Source organism: Monodelphis domestica, chromosome 1, assembly GCF_027887165.1.
Source record: "Monodelphis domestica isolate mMonDom1 chromosome 1, mMonDom1.pri, whole genome shotgun sequence".
Taxonomy (NCBI): Eukaryota; Metazoa; Chordata; class Mammalia; order Didelphimorphia; family Didelphidae; genus Monodelphis; species Monodelphis domestica.
The window spans coordinates 14,029,391-14,045,749 of NC_077227.1; the positions used below are offsets into that span (position 1 = coordinate 14,029,391).

Here is a 16,359-nt window from a genome sequence, read left to right on the forward strand (position 1 = left end):
CCCCATAGAAATTTTTGAGGAGTAAGTCTTTTGCTGTTTACTCATTTTTCCAGCCTTTTTTGCCTATGGACTGGGAATTCTGAAAGCTGCTTACTGATTCTGTCTCTTCTGCTGGCTTGCAGAGTTTGGCACTATGAACTATTTTGCCCTGGGGCAAGCAATAGTTTTCATTTTAGCAGTGAAGGTTTGAAAGGGCCCAGTGCTATGGACTTCTGGGCCTCACTTAAGGCTGGTGCCAGGGCTTGGGACTTAAAGGAGGTGGGTCTGAGGATATTCTTTTCTTGGTGTAGCCCACATCTTGGGATCCTAAAGTTAGACTATGCCCAGTCATGGAACCTAGAGAAGTGGTGGTGTTGGGGGTGGGGGTGGCCAGCATTCCACTTTGTTCAGTTTTTCTTCCAGTTCCCCCTTAATCCACCAAAAATCAACTCTCCTTGCCTACCTTTCAAGTTGTGTTCAGAGGGAGAGCCCCCCTCACCTTCTTACTGCTGAATTTTGAATTCCCATTGTTTCGAGATGCTTTTCAAAGATTTTCAAAATTAGTTATCAGAGGGGTTTCAGCTTTCACTTCTACTAAGATGCTAAATGCCCCTCTCAGTGTTCTCTTATGTGATTTTTGGGAATTGCTGTGCCTGGAAAATCAGTCTCCCTTAGTTAACTCAGTAGTGAGATTCTCAGCCAGTCTTTGAATAGCTGAAGTACAGATCAGCATTAGATCTATGAATATATCCTTTCCACCTTGGTAGGACCTGTCAAGACTTTAACTCTGCTAGGAAAACTTCAGAGAATTCTGGGTTCCTCTGTGTCATTAATTCACCCTAGAGGAGGGCTTATTTGTATATGCATATATAGTGCACACAAATATGTATTTGCATATAAGACATACTTTTTCTCTTCTGGGGTTTCATCATGGTATAGAGGGAATTCAGAATTCTCTAAGGCTTTTCAAGAAAATACACACAAACACACTCACATGTGCACACACATATGATCTGAACTTGTCATTTCATTGGTAGGATGAATTCTCGATGATTCTCTCTGTTCATTGATGCAAAAAAGTCAATTTCTTTGCAATTTACAGTTTTGGAGAGTTTCTTGGGGGATAAGAAATAATATTCATGATAATGATAGCAATAAAAAGCTCATGTTACAGGGCTTTATATAAGTCACCTCATTTGGTGACCCAATGCGATCACACCATATTCCTGTTGTTGACAGGTTTCCCCAGTTCCATAGAACACTTGGATATGGGGTGTGTTTTACTAATGAAATCCTGCTTTGGGATTGGGATATCTCCTTTAATTTCCATAAGGCCCTTATCTTTCCCTTGCACTCTCTTTAGCTCACAGTGGTACGCTGAGGGATTAGTGATGTTCATTCAGTAAGCCCAGAAAGAAGGGTTGGCATTGGGTTCTGAAAGATTAGAAAGCTAAACAGAGGATTTTACACTTTATCCTGAAGGCAAGAAGAAGCCAGTGGAGTTGGCTGAAGAGAGTGAAATAGTCAGTTATGAAGTTAAGAACGATCCCTTTGGCAGCAGCAACTGACTGAAGTGTTGAGAGTCACTCCAGTAAGGACTCTAATCAGGAGTTTGAATTTAAGTGAGAGCCTGAACTAAAGGTCGTGTTAGCAGAGAGTGGAGAAGAGGGATCAGGTCTACAAGATGGGAAGACAGAAATAGCAAGATCTGGCATCTGATTAGAATTGTGGGAGGAAGGAGATTAAAGGTGCAGAGGCTGGACTCTGGGAGAACGGAAGACTGGTAGTGCTTTTGACTGATGGAGGGAAGTTTGGGAGAAATATGACTTGGACATATTGAAATCGGGATATTAACAGGTAATTAGTGATGTGGGACTGAAATTCAGGAGGGATTGCAGTTGGATCTTCACTGATCTGGGAGTATTTGCATAGTCATAATCTTTAAATTCCTGGTTGCTGATGAGGCTGTTGAGAGCGTGGAGAAGGAGAAGAGATGAGGGCCTATGACAGGTTTTTGGGGACCAACCATACTTAGGCAACATGAAAAGGTAGTGATTTAGCAAGGACTGATCAGCTAGAAGGAGAACTAGGAAAGAGGAATGCCCTAAAAATCCAGAGTAGAGAATTTATCCAGGTGGAGACTGGAGTTAAGAATGTCAAAGACAGATATATGGGAAAAGACTGGGAAAAGACCACCCTATCTAGCAACTGAGAGATCATTGGTAGCTTTGGAGAGAGCCATTTCAGTCAAGGGATGGAACTGAGAGCCAGATTGTAAAGAGATGAAGAGTGAATGAAAGGAGACACAGCGCAGTCTGGAAAGCTGAATAAGGAAGGAGAAATAAAAGAAGGACACTAGCTTCAGGGGATTGAGGGGGTCTAATAAAGATTTTAAGGAACGGTCTAGAGGTTTATGGACATATTTGAAGGGAAGGAACCAATGAAGATAAGAGTGGGAATTAATTAAGAAAGGTTCTCTGGCCTCTAGAATTGGATTTTCATTGAATTTATTATTACTTTATTCAAAAGCATTTATGGAATACTTACTATGATTCAGGTACTGTGCTAGGCAGTAAGGATGCAAAGTCAGACATAAAATTCCTTGTCTTCTGGAATAGATTACTTTGGTTTTACTTTGTATATATGGTATTTACTTACATATGTATGTGTTTCCTCCAATATGTTTACATGTGTAAGTAAATGCCATATATACAAAGTAAAACCAAAGTAATCCATTATTAACTTATTTAATTGGCTATGCTATTTGGTTCTATCCTTCTCTGTTTTTTTTTCAGGGATATGAATAGTGGAAGCAACATATTAGAAGTGAACATCTGTTCATTGGAATTATGAATATAGAGACTTAGTCTGCAGCTCGGGCAGCTGAGGCTACACAAATAGAAAGAAGCATGGGGCTTGGGTAATTGAGAAGTCTCATCTTCATGAATTTACATCTGGTCTCAGATACTTCCTGACTGTGTGACCCTGGGCAAGTCACTTAACCCTCTGCCTTGTTCCTATCTGTAAAATGAACTAGAGAAAGACATGACACTCTAGTATTTTTGTCATGAAAACCCCCAAATGGGGTCACCAAGAGTCTGAAAGACTGAAAAACAAGGAACAAGTCCACACTTGTGATTTTCTGGCTATCAGAAATACTCCGTGGAAAAACTTTCATTTGTCAAGGTAGATCTCTCGCTTGTCTTTAGCCCAGCAAAAGCTTGGAGCACTGTGGGGTTAAGCCATTTATTCAGGGTCACTCATACAACCAACATAGCAGAACCTCCGTCTTTCTGACTCTACTGTGCTTTGCTGTTTTTCAGATATAGTTAGATGAAGTAACGTGAAAAGCAATTAAAGGCTTTTCCTGACTCCTTCGTTTGTTAATGCCACCCTAACTCAATCCCCAAATACTGTGTTTAGTTTGAATTTATTTTTTCTGCTCCCAATTGTTTCCTAGTAGAATATAAGCCTCTTGAGGTCAGGGCCATGCTCTCTTTGTAGGAAGGAAGCACCTACTAGGTTCTCGGCATTGTGCTAAGTATGTTTGTAAATATTATTTGATCTCACAACAGTCCTGTGAGATATGTGCTATAATTATCCCCATTTTACAGTTGACAACAGCGAGGCAACACATTTGCCCAAGGTCCTATGGCTAATGAGGGTCTGAGTCTTTGAATCGGGTCTTTCTGAATCCAGGCCCAGCACTCCTCAGTGTCACTCCCTAGCTTCCTCCATTGCGTTCCCAGTTCCTGCACATTCGTTAAGTGTTTGCTGTACATTTTGCATGGATCAGGCTCTTAAATACTTGCATGTTGAAGTGAATTGAAGTGTCAGTAAATCTGACAGCCGCGTGATCGTTGTTAGGCCTCGTGGAGCCAATCTGGGCCCTGTCTTTGCGGATTCTTCCTCGATCCCTCTGACCTCTCGAAGCAGTCGTGGCTTGAGGGTGAAGGGACCGGAAGGTAACATGACCTTTCAAAACAGAATCATCTCCATTGCTCTTGTCCATTAGGAGGAAGTAAAACGTCTGCCCCTTCCTTACTGTTCTGTCCTGGAAACAGGGCCCAATGCTACCATTTGTCCCCTCCAAAGCAAGATTTGGGTTGGAGGGAGGAGGGAGATAGCTTAAAGCTGCCCTCGTTTGCTCTGCTCTCCAAGAAGGTAATTACCCAAAGAAAACCCCATTCTTTGATCTCAGGGAGGTGCTAATTTGGAAGATTTGGGGGCCCTTGGGACCTTCGGAAGCGGGGCTCAGTCCATAAACAATGGCCTTTCTGGGCCCATGACGGGCCCAGCTTCTTCATTTACACGAGTGTTTGAAGACAGGCCCGTGTGTCAATAAAGGAATTAGAGCCGACACCTCCAGCCCCCCAGCTTCATCCCGGCCTGCTGACAGGAACAGTAGGTGACATTCAGGAACAGGCTAGACTTCAAAGTTGCCCAGCCTGGGCCTTCCACGGCAGACAAACAGAGTTTACTGCTCTGGCAACGACAAACAAAGGGGAGACCCCAGATGGAAGATGAAAGGGCAGCCCTTCCCCTGCAGAAAGCTGTCCTCTGCCCCATTCTCTTCTCCCCCAGCCCAGTTTCATCAATTGGAGGGATTTTAAAAATGCACCTACGAGTAATGGGCACGGTGGCATCTTTCACCTGGGCCGCTGGAAAGGACGTCCCTCCCTCCCTTCCTGAGAGTGCCAAAAAGTGAAGGGCTCAGAAGTACCCACGTCCAAGCGTCCCGCCTTCCTTGGCTGCCCCTCGCAGAACTTGGGTGCTGGCTACAAGCCGAGGCGCCACTCGCAGACAAATGGAATTGCTCCCTGGCCATGCTGGCCTCCTCTCGTCCCAGCACCTCCTCCATTGTCTGGGGAAGAGGAGTCTGATCCATTGGTCTCTCCCCACGCACCGTGGTCGTTGGGGGGGGGGGGGCGGCAAGGGTCATTGTAAAGTACAAGGGGCAGGATTTTTGATTATCGGCAGCTGCCACCGGCCAGGGCCAGACCAACATCGAGTGCCAAGTTCATCCACAAAGGCTTGGGTTCAGGTTCCCTGTGCTAACTTCAGAGCGAGGCACTGCACAGAGGGGATCTTGGATTGGCCCGAGGTGAAGCGGGCAGGATCCTGGGTTCGAATCTTGGCTCTGCTCTTTACCACCAAGGTTACTCTGCCTCTCAGGCCTCCGCTACTGGAAAATGAGGATGTGGGATTGGGAAGCCTCCAAGGAGCCTTCCAGCTCTAAACCTGGGTCCTGTGACCTCGCTTTGTCCCTTTTCTTCTCACACGGGGCATTTGTTCATGGTTTATACAAGTCAAACACTTCGAATTGGTAAAAATAAAACGAATGATTCTCCCGAGGCTGCTCCGAGTACTCTTTGTAGCTTCCCATCTCCTAGGCTGCTGACACCCCCTGCCCAGGAGGCGCCAGCCCGGCTGCTGGTTGCCATGGCACGTCCTCTTGGGGCTCCAAACATCGCCTCCCTGCGCCCTCCTCATCTTCACTCACCTCGTGGCTTCCTTCAAGGCTTGGCGAACATTCCAGCTCCTTTTGGGCCTCCCCTCCGGGATGGTTGCTCCGGAGCAGATCTTTTTGTGCGTAATGTCGGCACATTGTCTGCCCCGGGAGCATGCGGCCATCTTGAGAGCCAGCACGGGTTTGGTGGGGCTTCACGCTGTTTCTGCCGTTCTTTTTATTCCCGGAGCAGAGGTCGGTGCCCGGAGAATGGCGAGCATTCATGAGCGCTTGTTCCCTCGGACTAGACGCCCAACTCTTATTGAAATGGCTCTCGTCTGGCACGTGATGGGGACCCCATGAAACAAAACGGAAGCAGCCCCTCCCCCCAGGCCCGGGGGTTTGCAGGGACATTTCCAGACTGCAGCCGTGTTCTTTCGCTGACAGGTCGAGTTTTCTGTCTGTCTTATGACCTTCTGTCATAGGGAACGTCACATGATGCGGAGCATTGGATCCAGAGCAGGAGAGCAGGACGGGCTAGGCAGGGGGGTCACACAGCTCGGAAGTATCCCAGGCCACATTGGAATCCAGGACCTCCCTTCTCTGGGCCTGGCTCTCTCCCTTCTGAGCCACCTGCCTGCCCCATAGAATGATGGCTCTCACTTATTTCGTGTTTACGGAGGTAGTTGTGAGCCCAGGTAGCCTGGGCTGTAGAGGAAGCCCCGGGCACTGACGCACAGCGCCAGGTTTGGGGTCCGAAGACCTGTTTTTCTGAATCCCACTTTGGCTCCTTCCACCTGAACTACCTCAGGAAAGACCCTTCCAGTTCTCTGAGCTTCCCTCCCCGCCGTGAAATGAAGGGGCTGAACTAGAGCCGCTCTAAAGGCTCCTCCCCTCCAGATGCTGTGATGGAGGCCAAACGCCCAACTTGCCAGAGGAGTCTTCGGAGGGCTGGAACACCTTCCTGGTCCGGCCCAGCTAGTGGCCGAGACTCACTCAAGTCTGCTGGTTCTGAGACCAGCAAGCCCTCTTGTGACACCCCTGCTGGAAAGCCATTGGGAATTATGGAAAGAATAGCCCGGAAGTGCCATCCTTTGACCCAGCAAAAGAAGGCCCAGAGTGCAGCAGAGGAGCGCCCGCCTTGGCACCCTGTAGGGTCTGGCCAGACGGGCCCGCTGGCTGCTTCTGGTCATGCTGGGCCCCCGTGGACTCGCTGAGCCACAGGCCTGGACCCCCTCCCTCTGACCACTGTCTCCTGGCTTCCCGGCTTCCTTCATACCCAGCTTCCAGCTTCTGGGAGAGGCCTTCCCTGGCCCTCAGAGGACAGTCCCTTCCTGGCCAGATTCCTTCTGTTTACACACCAGATAGCTGGGGGGCCTGTGTGTGTTTGTACACATACGTGCTTCCCCAAACACGCGTGTTTGTGTGTATAAATTTGTAGAGGTACATGTTGTCTCTACTATAAAAAGGTCTTTGAGGCTTGGAATCGAGTTTTTACCTTTCCTTGTGTCCTGTAGAAAATGCGCAATAAAGGCTTGTCGATTGATTATCTGGGCACCCATGACATTAGGGGAGACACAGCAACCGGGAGAGATAAAGTGAGAGTTTTTGTCCTGAAGGAAATTAGGGGTGTGTGTGTGTGTGTGTGTGTGTGTGTGTGTGTCTTACAGGGACCTTGGCAATGCAGATTAGAATCTGCTTTGCAATTTGTAAGCGTGGTGAACCTGGTGACAAGCCCAGATCTCTATCCACTATATCTACCTTTCTTTCCTTCCTTCCTTTCCTTCCTTCCTTCCTCCCTCCCTCCCTCCCTCCCTCCTCCTTCCTTCCTTCCTTCCTTCCTTCCTTCCTTCCTTCCTTCCTTCCTTCCTTCCTTCCTTCCTTCCTTCCTTCCTTCCTTCCTTCCTTCCTTCCTCCTTTCCTTCCTTCCTTCCTTCCTTCCTTCCTTCCTTCCTTCCTTCCTTCCTTCCTTCCTTCCTTCCTTCCTTCCTTCCTTCCTTCCTTCCTTCCTTCCTTCCTTCCTTCCTTCCTTCCTTCCTTCCTTCCATCCTTCCTTCCTTCCTTCCTTCCTTCCTTCCTTCCTTCCTTCCTTCCCATTCAACTTTCAGTCATATATTCCCATAAATCCGGGAGCAAGATTCCAGAGGATGGCTGACAAAATGGGATGTTTGTGAGCCTGACACATTTTCAAATATGCTCAATGTGGGTATGTGTTTTGCTTAACTTTGTGTTTTGGATACAAGGCTGTTTTTTTTCCCTTTCCAGTAGTTAGGGGATATATAGGGGGAAGCCTTGGTGACTGGATAGGGCTATCGGAATGGAGAAAAAGGAAATGTAAGAAAAAAGGATCATTGAAGCATTTGTTAAAAATACAGAGAAGAGAAAAGAAAGAAGTTCATGAGGGAAAAACACAAAGAAAATAACATGCTGAGTTTGTTGTGTTCTTGACAGAATCAAGCTGCACATTGTGGCTGATTGTGTAAATCTCTTATTCTCTTTTACTTTGCATGTAGAAATGTTATTTTGAATTGGTGTTTGTTATACTCAAAAGGAAATAAGTGAAAACGAGTTTGTTACCTGTTTAAATTCTATTTGATCCCAAGTAAAACTGCTAGCTGATCTTGATTTATTTAACACACTTGTGTTTCCTCAGGCAAAACCAAATGAGAAGTTGAGGAAATTATTCAGATAATTCAGATGAGTTTTCCTAAATTGTTTCATTGTTTTATTTGGTCAGAAGTGACAGACTAGGAAGGAAGAACATGTTTTGCTTGGGAGTTAATGATGAGGATTCCTCCCTCCCTTCCTTCTCTATTCCCCTTTTCTCCCTCTAACAAAACTGCCTTGGAATTTAGGAAGGGAATCTTGCTTTTTTACTGAGAAAGAAAGGAAATTAAGATTATTAATAGAGTCATCGATCTAGAGCTGGGAAGGACTTCAGAGATCATTTTACAGTCATTTTACAGATGAGGAAACTGAGGTCCAGGGAAGTTGAATATTTTCTAGAGTCACTCATATAGGAAACTTTTATCTGTGTAATGTTCACAGGAAGTGAATATCCAGTGCGCCTATTCTTCCATAAACCAGGAATGTTGGTGACCTGACAGAATTATGCCTGATTTGGATAAACCTTCTTTGGGGGCATTTAAACGGGCTTTCATTAGTTAGGCCCTTTTTTTTTTGCCCCACCAGTGCTAGCTGAGTCTTTCTGTCCATATGCAAGACTTAACCTCTTCTCCAGTTTCCCATCAGTGACAGTTATGCCTATAATGATACTAAACATTTCCATAGTGTTTTAAGATTTGAAAAATGCTTTAAAAATATCTAATTTGATCCCCACAACAACCTTGGGAGGTAGGTGTTATTAATGTCCCTATTGTATAGTTAAAAAACAAGACAAACAGATTAAATGACTTGCCCAACTAGCTGGTAAGTGGCAAGGCAGGATTGTAACTCGGTTCCTCCTGACTCCAGGCCCTGCCCTCTCTTTACTGTGCCACCAGCTGTCCTGTCTAAGAAAGAAGCCTCATTCTGGAGAGGTAGTAAAGGACTCCTTATAAACTTGATTTGTGGAAGGAAAGGAAAGGATGCTCTTCTACTGAGGAGGCTTCTCATGGGTTCTCTGTTTGGCTTTATGCTTAGAACCCAGAGCTTATACAGGAACTTTAGTACAGTGACCTCAGCTTTAGTTCCCATCACTGCTGAGTTACAGACTACATTGAAGTCAGATCCTGAGCTGGAGAAAACCTTCCTGGACATCCAGTGATGAAAATCTGAGGCTTGACATTACCCAGGTGACACTTGGAAGGCCAAGATTCCTGCCCAGCCCCTGGGCGCTCAGGTTCCTCCTTCTTTTCCACTGCCCCATGATGCCTTCTACCACCTAGGATTCTTTTGTTGTTGCTTTTGTTTCTTTTTATTTTAAAATTAATAAACAACAAATAAAATGTTCATTTCCACACACAGAGCAGACCAGAAGCCGTGGCCCATGTAGACACAGATCTACACCCTCTCCCATGGCTTCCCTCTCTGCCTGTGCAAAGACTCTCCACATGTGATTTCTACAGCTGTCCTGCTTTTCTGGGTTTCCTACTCACTTTTCCTATTTTCTTCTGTACACTTAAAAAGCACTGCAATAGCCTGCTTTACTGTTTTTTTGTTTTTGTTTTTTCATTTTGGTAACCCACTATCCTTCCTTTCTACTTTCTACAAAATGTCCCCAGATTGAGTGATAGAAAAACAAAACTCTTTTATCCAAATAGAGAATCAAGCAAAATGAATCCTCACATTGGCCATATTTGAAAAAGTGCTTCATTCTGCCTTGAGATCATTGTCTCTCTTCCAGAGGAAGAGCAACAAGGGTTAGTACCAGGCCTCTGGAGTATTGATGGGGCATCATACTGATCAGTGTTCTTTAGTCTTCCCTGGCCTTGATGAGGATTTTATAAAGTTGCTCTCCTAGTTCTACTCACTTCATTCTGCTGCCTGTTATGTACCTAGGAAAGATTTGTTTCTGATCTAAATTCCTGTTGTTTCCTGACAGCTCTTTACTATGTGGCATAGTCTTGAGGAATTTCCTAGACCAGACTATTTTTGTATCATGGAAAGAATCTGTAGGATCCTTTGTCTTATTTTTGCAGTTCCTTTGTGTAATATTACAATTAATTGTTCTTTCTATGTTTACTAGAATTTGCTTATTAAATCCTTCTGCTCCTGGGTTTTGTTATGGTGATGGTTGAGGTGTTTGAGGATTTTTTTTTCTTTTGAGAACTGAGTTATTTACATTCTTAAATTTTTTTTAAACCCTTATCTTCTGTTTTGGAACTAATACTATATATTGGCTCCAAGGCAGAAGAATGGTAAGGGGTAGGCAATGGAAGTTAAGTGACTTGCTCAGGGTCACACAGCCAGGAAGTGTCTGAGGCCAGATTTGTACCCAGGACCTCCCATCTCTGAACCTGACTTTCAATCCACTGAGCCACCTAGCTGCCCCCATTTATGTCCTTGATTTCTTGTTCTGTGTATTTGGGTAATTTATATATCTGTAAATATTCATCCATTTTACTTTAGTCCTTTGTTTTATTATTGGGCAAAATATTTCTAATTCTTTACTTTTATTTTCATTTGTTGTGAATAATTTTCCTGAAAATTTTATTTTCTTCTTTTTATCAGATTAATTAATTAATTTTTTGGAGAAACCAGCTCATACTTTTATAATATTTTTTTGTATTTGTTAATTTCTTATTTGATTTTCAGAATTTTTTTTTGGTGTTTAATTGGGGTTCTTTGTTTTGTTGCTTTTTAAATTTGTTTTTAGTTTTATGCCCAATACATTGAGCCATTACTTTCTTCTTTTGTTTATGAAATTTTTAGAAATACATACTTTCTCCTCAGAAATGTTTTGCCTGGATATTCAACATTTTGATATGTTATATCAGAATTGTTAATTTCTTTAATGAAATTATGTATTTTCCTATAATTTGTTTTTTTTTATCCAATAGTTCTTTAAGATTGAATTATTTGGTCTCTAACTTTTAAAGTTTTTTTAGAGACCTTTCTTTTGTTGAATATTATATTGCATTGTAGTCAGTAAAGAATCTACCTAATTCCCCCCTTTTTTCATTTTCTAGTGAGGTTTTGGTGCTCTAATGAGGGATCATTTAAAAAAAATTTAATTTAAGTTTTATTATCTTGCAAAACACACTTCTATATTGTTCATTGTTGTAGGAGCACAATCATACAAAACCAAACCCCTAAAATAAAACCATAAATACACTGTGAAAGATAGTATGTTTTGAAGTGATCTATTTTTGTAAAGGTACCATACAGTATTGAAAATACTTTGACTTCCTTCTAATCATTTTCAGTAGTTGCCAGTGTTCTGTAATAGCTTACTTAGAATTTTTTGTTTAGATTTGTCTAGTTCTGAAAAGGGTACATTAAAGACCCCAAATATTTTAGTTTTATAACATTCTAGTTTTTCCTTTTAGTATTTAGATATCATGCCATTTTGTACAAATATATAAAGTATTTGTGTTAATTCAACATGTTGACTTTATAGATATCTATATCACTCTACTTCTTTAAACCTCAGTTTCTTCATCTAAAAAATTGAGGTAATATGAGCATCTATGTCATAGGATTTTTGTGAGTGCCAAATAAGAGAATATACATGAAATATCCTATCACTTTTAACTATTATTAAAATTTAAGTATCATAGATATGAGAGCTATTGTTGTCACAATTAAAACAGTAGTTTATCAATGTTTTAATTTTCCCAATACTGTCATTTCCCAATGTCTTTTTGTGAATGCTTCCCTGGGAACAAAGAAATGTTGTTAAGGGAAGTAAATCAAGTTGGGCAATGTATACTTTTGTTATTCATTTGTTTTTAGTTGTGCCTCCCTTTTCATGAACTCATTCCGGGTTTTCTTGGCAAAGACACTACAGTAGCTTGCAATTTTTTTTCCAGTTCATTTTACAGATGAGGAAACTGAATCAAACAGGGTAAAGTGACATGCCAAATGCCACACAGCTAGTATGTGTTTGAGGTCAAATTGGGAAGATGTGTCTTCCTGACTCGTGGCCCAGGACTCTATCCCCTGTGTCCCCTAGCTGTCTAGTCTATACCTTAATTCCAAACCGATTGCCCCCCACATATGGGCTGCAAGGAACCAAGCAGGCATTACCATTACTCTCCCTTGATCTAAATTTTGATTTTTTCATGTTGTTTTCCTTTATATTACTATAGATTTTCTGAGTTCTGCCAACTAAGCTGTGTTTCAGTTTATACAAATCTTCCCCAAAGCATCATTTTTTAAAATTAGTTTTTTCCAATCAGCATTAATCAGACTTTTTTCCTTCCCACAATCCCTTCATTCCATTGAGAATGAACAAACCAAACAAGCATTTTCACAATATTCTGCACCAAGTCCTTCACCCTTTTGTCAGAAGCTGGGTGGGGGAGGTTGGGATGTCACATCGTGAGCTTTCTGGAATCTTTCCTAGTTGGTCATTATGCTGATCAGAATCCCTAAGGCTTTCAAAGGTTTTATTTTTACCGTATAATTGTCATCATAAACAATTGTTCTGGTTTTGTTCATTTTGTATCAGCAAATATGAGATTTTTCATTTGTTTCTGAAATCATGCCCTTATTCATTTTTATAGCACAGTAATATTTTGTCATACTTATATACTATAATGCCATTCCTCAGTCAATGGGCATTCTCTTGGGTTCCTAGTCTTGGTCATCTAATAAAAAAAGTAAAACAACCAACTCTATTTTTTTTTTTGTACATCCTTAGAATTCAATTTGCTTAACGTAAACCTTCCTTAGTCTTTCCTTCCAATTATCCCATTAGCCCTTCATCTATTTCCTGCCTGTTTCCTTCTTGAGCAAAATATACCCAAGTCTGTGTATGTGTGTATTGTAATAATTAAAATTTGGTGGAAACTGAGGCAGGTTGAATAGAAATTAGTTTCTCTCTGCAAGGAGTATTATATTTTTAGAGGTTTATTAAAGATTAAAATATAAAGAAAGTACAAGTAAGAAAGGCACGTGTCTAGGCCCAAAGAGCCTATTCACGACCACTTACATCTTCCCTGCTAGGTGGAGAGCCCTGTGTGCTCTGAAGGGGAAGTAGGAAAGAGCCCCCGTAGCCTTTACAGCCAGGTTAAATAGAAAATTTTGACCTCGCCCAGGTGGAAATCTCAGTGAGATTATAGGGCATTCTGGGAGCTAGCAAGGACTCCTGGGAAATGGAGTCCCAGGTTAAAGTCTCCATTTTTACAGTATGTGCATGCACATGTGTATATGTGTAGTAGTCTCTTCTTTGGTCAGTTTAGATATAAGAGAGAGGTTAAAGTGTTAGCTGAAGGGACTTCCAGATGAAGAAGTTTCTGGGCAGAGTGAATAAGTCCAGAGGAGGGCATATGGTGCAAAATTAAATTTGTAAAGTGATTTATTATCTCTTTGATGATTCTCAGAACTTGCAAGGTAGGTACTCCTCTCCATTTTACTGAAGAGAAAATGAGATTCAGAGAGATTGTGACCTGTCTGTCACAGTGCTAGAAGTAGAATTCGAACCCAGACCTTCCCAATTTTCATTTTAGCACACTATAGTGTATACTACACCAGTACCCACTAAATATTAAGTGATTCAGAAAAGTGAGGATTTATGGAAAAATATTAACAAGAATCCTACCCAATAACCCCGTGGACCATAGCACACCAAGCCCTTTGTTCTCCACTATCTCCCAAAGTCTGGCCAAGCTTATATTCATTGCATTTGTAACACTAATTGTCCATCTCATCCTCTACTGCTCTCTTCTCCCTTTGCCTTCAGTAGTTCTCAGCATCAAAGTCTTTTCATATCTTCTTTTTATATGGTCAAAGTATTTAAGCTTCTGCTTTAGTTTTTATCCTTCCAGTGATTAGTCAGAGTTAATTTCTTTAAGTATTGGCTGATTTGATCTCCTTCCTTTCCCAGGATCCCCCAGCAGTCTTCTCCAGCATCATAATTCAAAAGGGTTGGTTTCGATCAGCTTTCCTTAGTCTAACTCTCAGCCATTCAATACAAAACATAACTCTGCATGGATTTTTGGTGGCGAGGTGATGTCTCTGCTTTTCTGTGTGCTGTCCATACTTGACACAGCTTTTCCTCCAGGGAGCAAGTGTATTGATAATAGTCACCACATGCAGTGATCTTTGAGCCCTTGAACATAAAATCTGACACTGCTTCCATTTTTTTCTCCCTCCTTTTGCCAGGAAGTGATGGGACCAGAGGCCATGATCTTAGGTTTTTGTTTCTGTTTATTTTTTTCCATTCCTTAAACATCTTGGCAGTTACCACCCAGGAGTTTTCTCTTCCTTTATGTCCTGTCCCCAGTAGTCTCAGAACCACGACCCAGCCACTGCTAGCACCCCTGCTACCGCCTATAAGGGGGCCAAGCCTGGAGTAGGTTCAATCGGTGGTCCATGGACAAGAGGTTCCAACAGGAAATGATGACCCTAATGATATCTGGAGAAACAAAGGAATTTCTTTCTTCCCATAGTCAGACAATCTCTTCAAGTGAATTGGGTCCATCCATGGGGCAGTTTGGACAGAATAGGAAGACAAGGTACAATGTCTCTCTGGAATTCCCTGGTGGTTTCCCATAAAATGCTCCTGCAATCATACTAGTGTAGACACCTCAGGCAATATCTATTTGGACATCCTCAAAGACAAGTGGTCCACTCTGTATGATGTCAGGACCCTCCTACTTTCTATCCAGAGCTTGCTGGGACGATCCAATATTGACAGTCCATTGAACTCATGCTGCTGAACTTTGGCCAAACCCCACAGCTTTTAAAGAGAACCTGCTGGAAACCTCAGTGAAGCAGGTGACTAGCCAAGAGCCCTGACTCTGACTGCCAGCCTCCTGGACTGCCTTCATCTTGTGTGTCTCTTTTTTCTTCCTCATGATCTGTCCTTTCTCTTCTGTACAGGACTCTGTACCAGAGACCGTCTGCCTTTTCTTCTGTTTTTCTTTCCTAAGCTCTAGCCTAGCCCTTGACATGAATGTAGAATAATTTTTTAAAACAATAAATAAAAAATGTTAATGATAAGTTTCAAGCCAGCTTTTACACTTTCCTCTCTGACTCCCATCAAGAAGCTCCTTAATTCTTCTTTGCTTTCTACCAGCAGAGAGATGCCATCTGCATGTCTGAGATGGTTGCTATTTCTCCCAACAACGTTAATTTCTGGTTCTGATTCCTCCAGCCTGGCATTTCACATAGTTCGCTGCATATACGTTAAATAAGGCAATAATCTCCAATGTGGTCATACGGCTTCTTCAGTCTTATTCTTCAGTCCATAATTGCTTCTCACTGTTGCTTTTTGACTCACATATATGTTCCTCAGGGCTTAAGTAATAGGAATCTGGTTCTCCCATCTCTTTGAGGACTTGCCCCAATGTGCTATGATCCACAGAGTCCGAGGGGATGAAAATTACTTTGTTTTTATTTTGTGTGTGTGCATACGTACATGTACTACATAATTACCATGAAGGTTTCTTTGTTAATTGTGAATATGTTGTTGCCCCCAATAGAATGTAAAATCCTTTAGGTCAGGGGCTCTTTGTTTTTGTTATTATATCTCTCGTGCCTGATAAATGCTTATTGTATATATAAATAAATGGACTTGAGGAGGGGATTGGATTGGCCAAAGAACAAGAACTATTTTTTTTCTTCTTCTTCTTCTTCTTTTTTTTTTTTAATTTTCATCTTTGAGACCTGGACATCCATCATGGCCTCTGGCATACAGTAGTTATTTAATGAGTGATAAGTGAATTCAGTTATACTAGAGAAAGGAATTTTTGCCTCCCTAGACAATTTCCTCATGAATCACTTAGGCTTGTGTTGGCAAACCTGGGGCACGTGTGCTGGAGGGGTGTGTGCTCCCTTCTCCCTCTCCACCGAGCCTGAGGGCATTCCTCACATTCCCCACCCCTCTGCCCAGCAGCCCAATGGGAGCGCTTCCTCCCTCCCCTCTCAGGGGTAAGGGGGCAGCTCACATACAGTGTGAGGGGCGCAGTTTGGGCACGCGGTTTCTAAAAGGTTCACCGTTACTAGGTCCCAGGCTTTCAATGTTACAGCAGCATTGGCTTTGGCTAGCAAAATCCTTTCAGAAGTTATTCCAACTGCCTCTTATTCTAGAAAACCATTTTTAAGGCTCTCCATATTCTAAAATTGTGTCTTCTGATTCTTACCATAGACATTAGAATTGTGTTGTCAAAAAATACAGGAAATAGTACAGATGGTGACAATCTCCACCCTTTGTGGAATCATGTGTGTGGATAAAGCTGGTCATAATTGGAAGAACACTCACACAGTAGCCACACAGCTCGAGTCCAGTATGTATCTGTGTGCATATATGTATAAAGTGACAT

The 16,359-nt window shown here is 42.4% G+C and overlaps 1 pseudogene; it reads left to right on the top strand.

The window, feature by feature from the left end:
* The first annotated feature begins 12,942 nt into the window (after positions 1 to 12,942).
* On the top strand, positions 12,943 to 15,650 carry LOC130453884 (ubiquitin-conjugating enzyme E2 C-like; annotated as a pseudogene).
* The last annotated feature ends 709 nt before the right edge of the window (positions 15,651 to 16,359 follow it).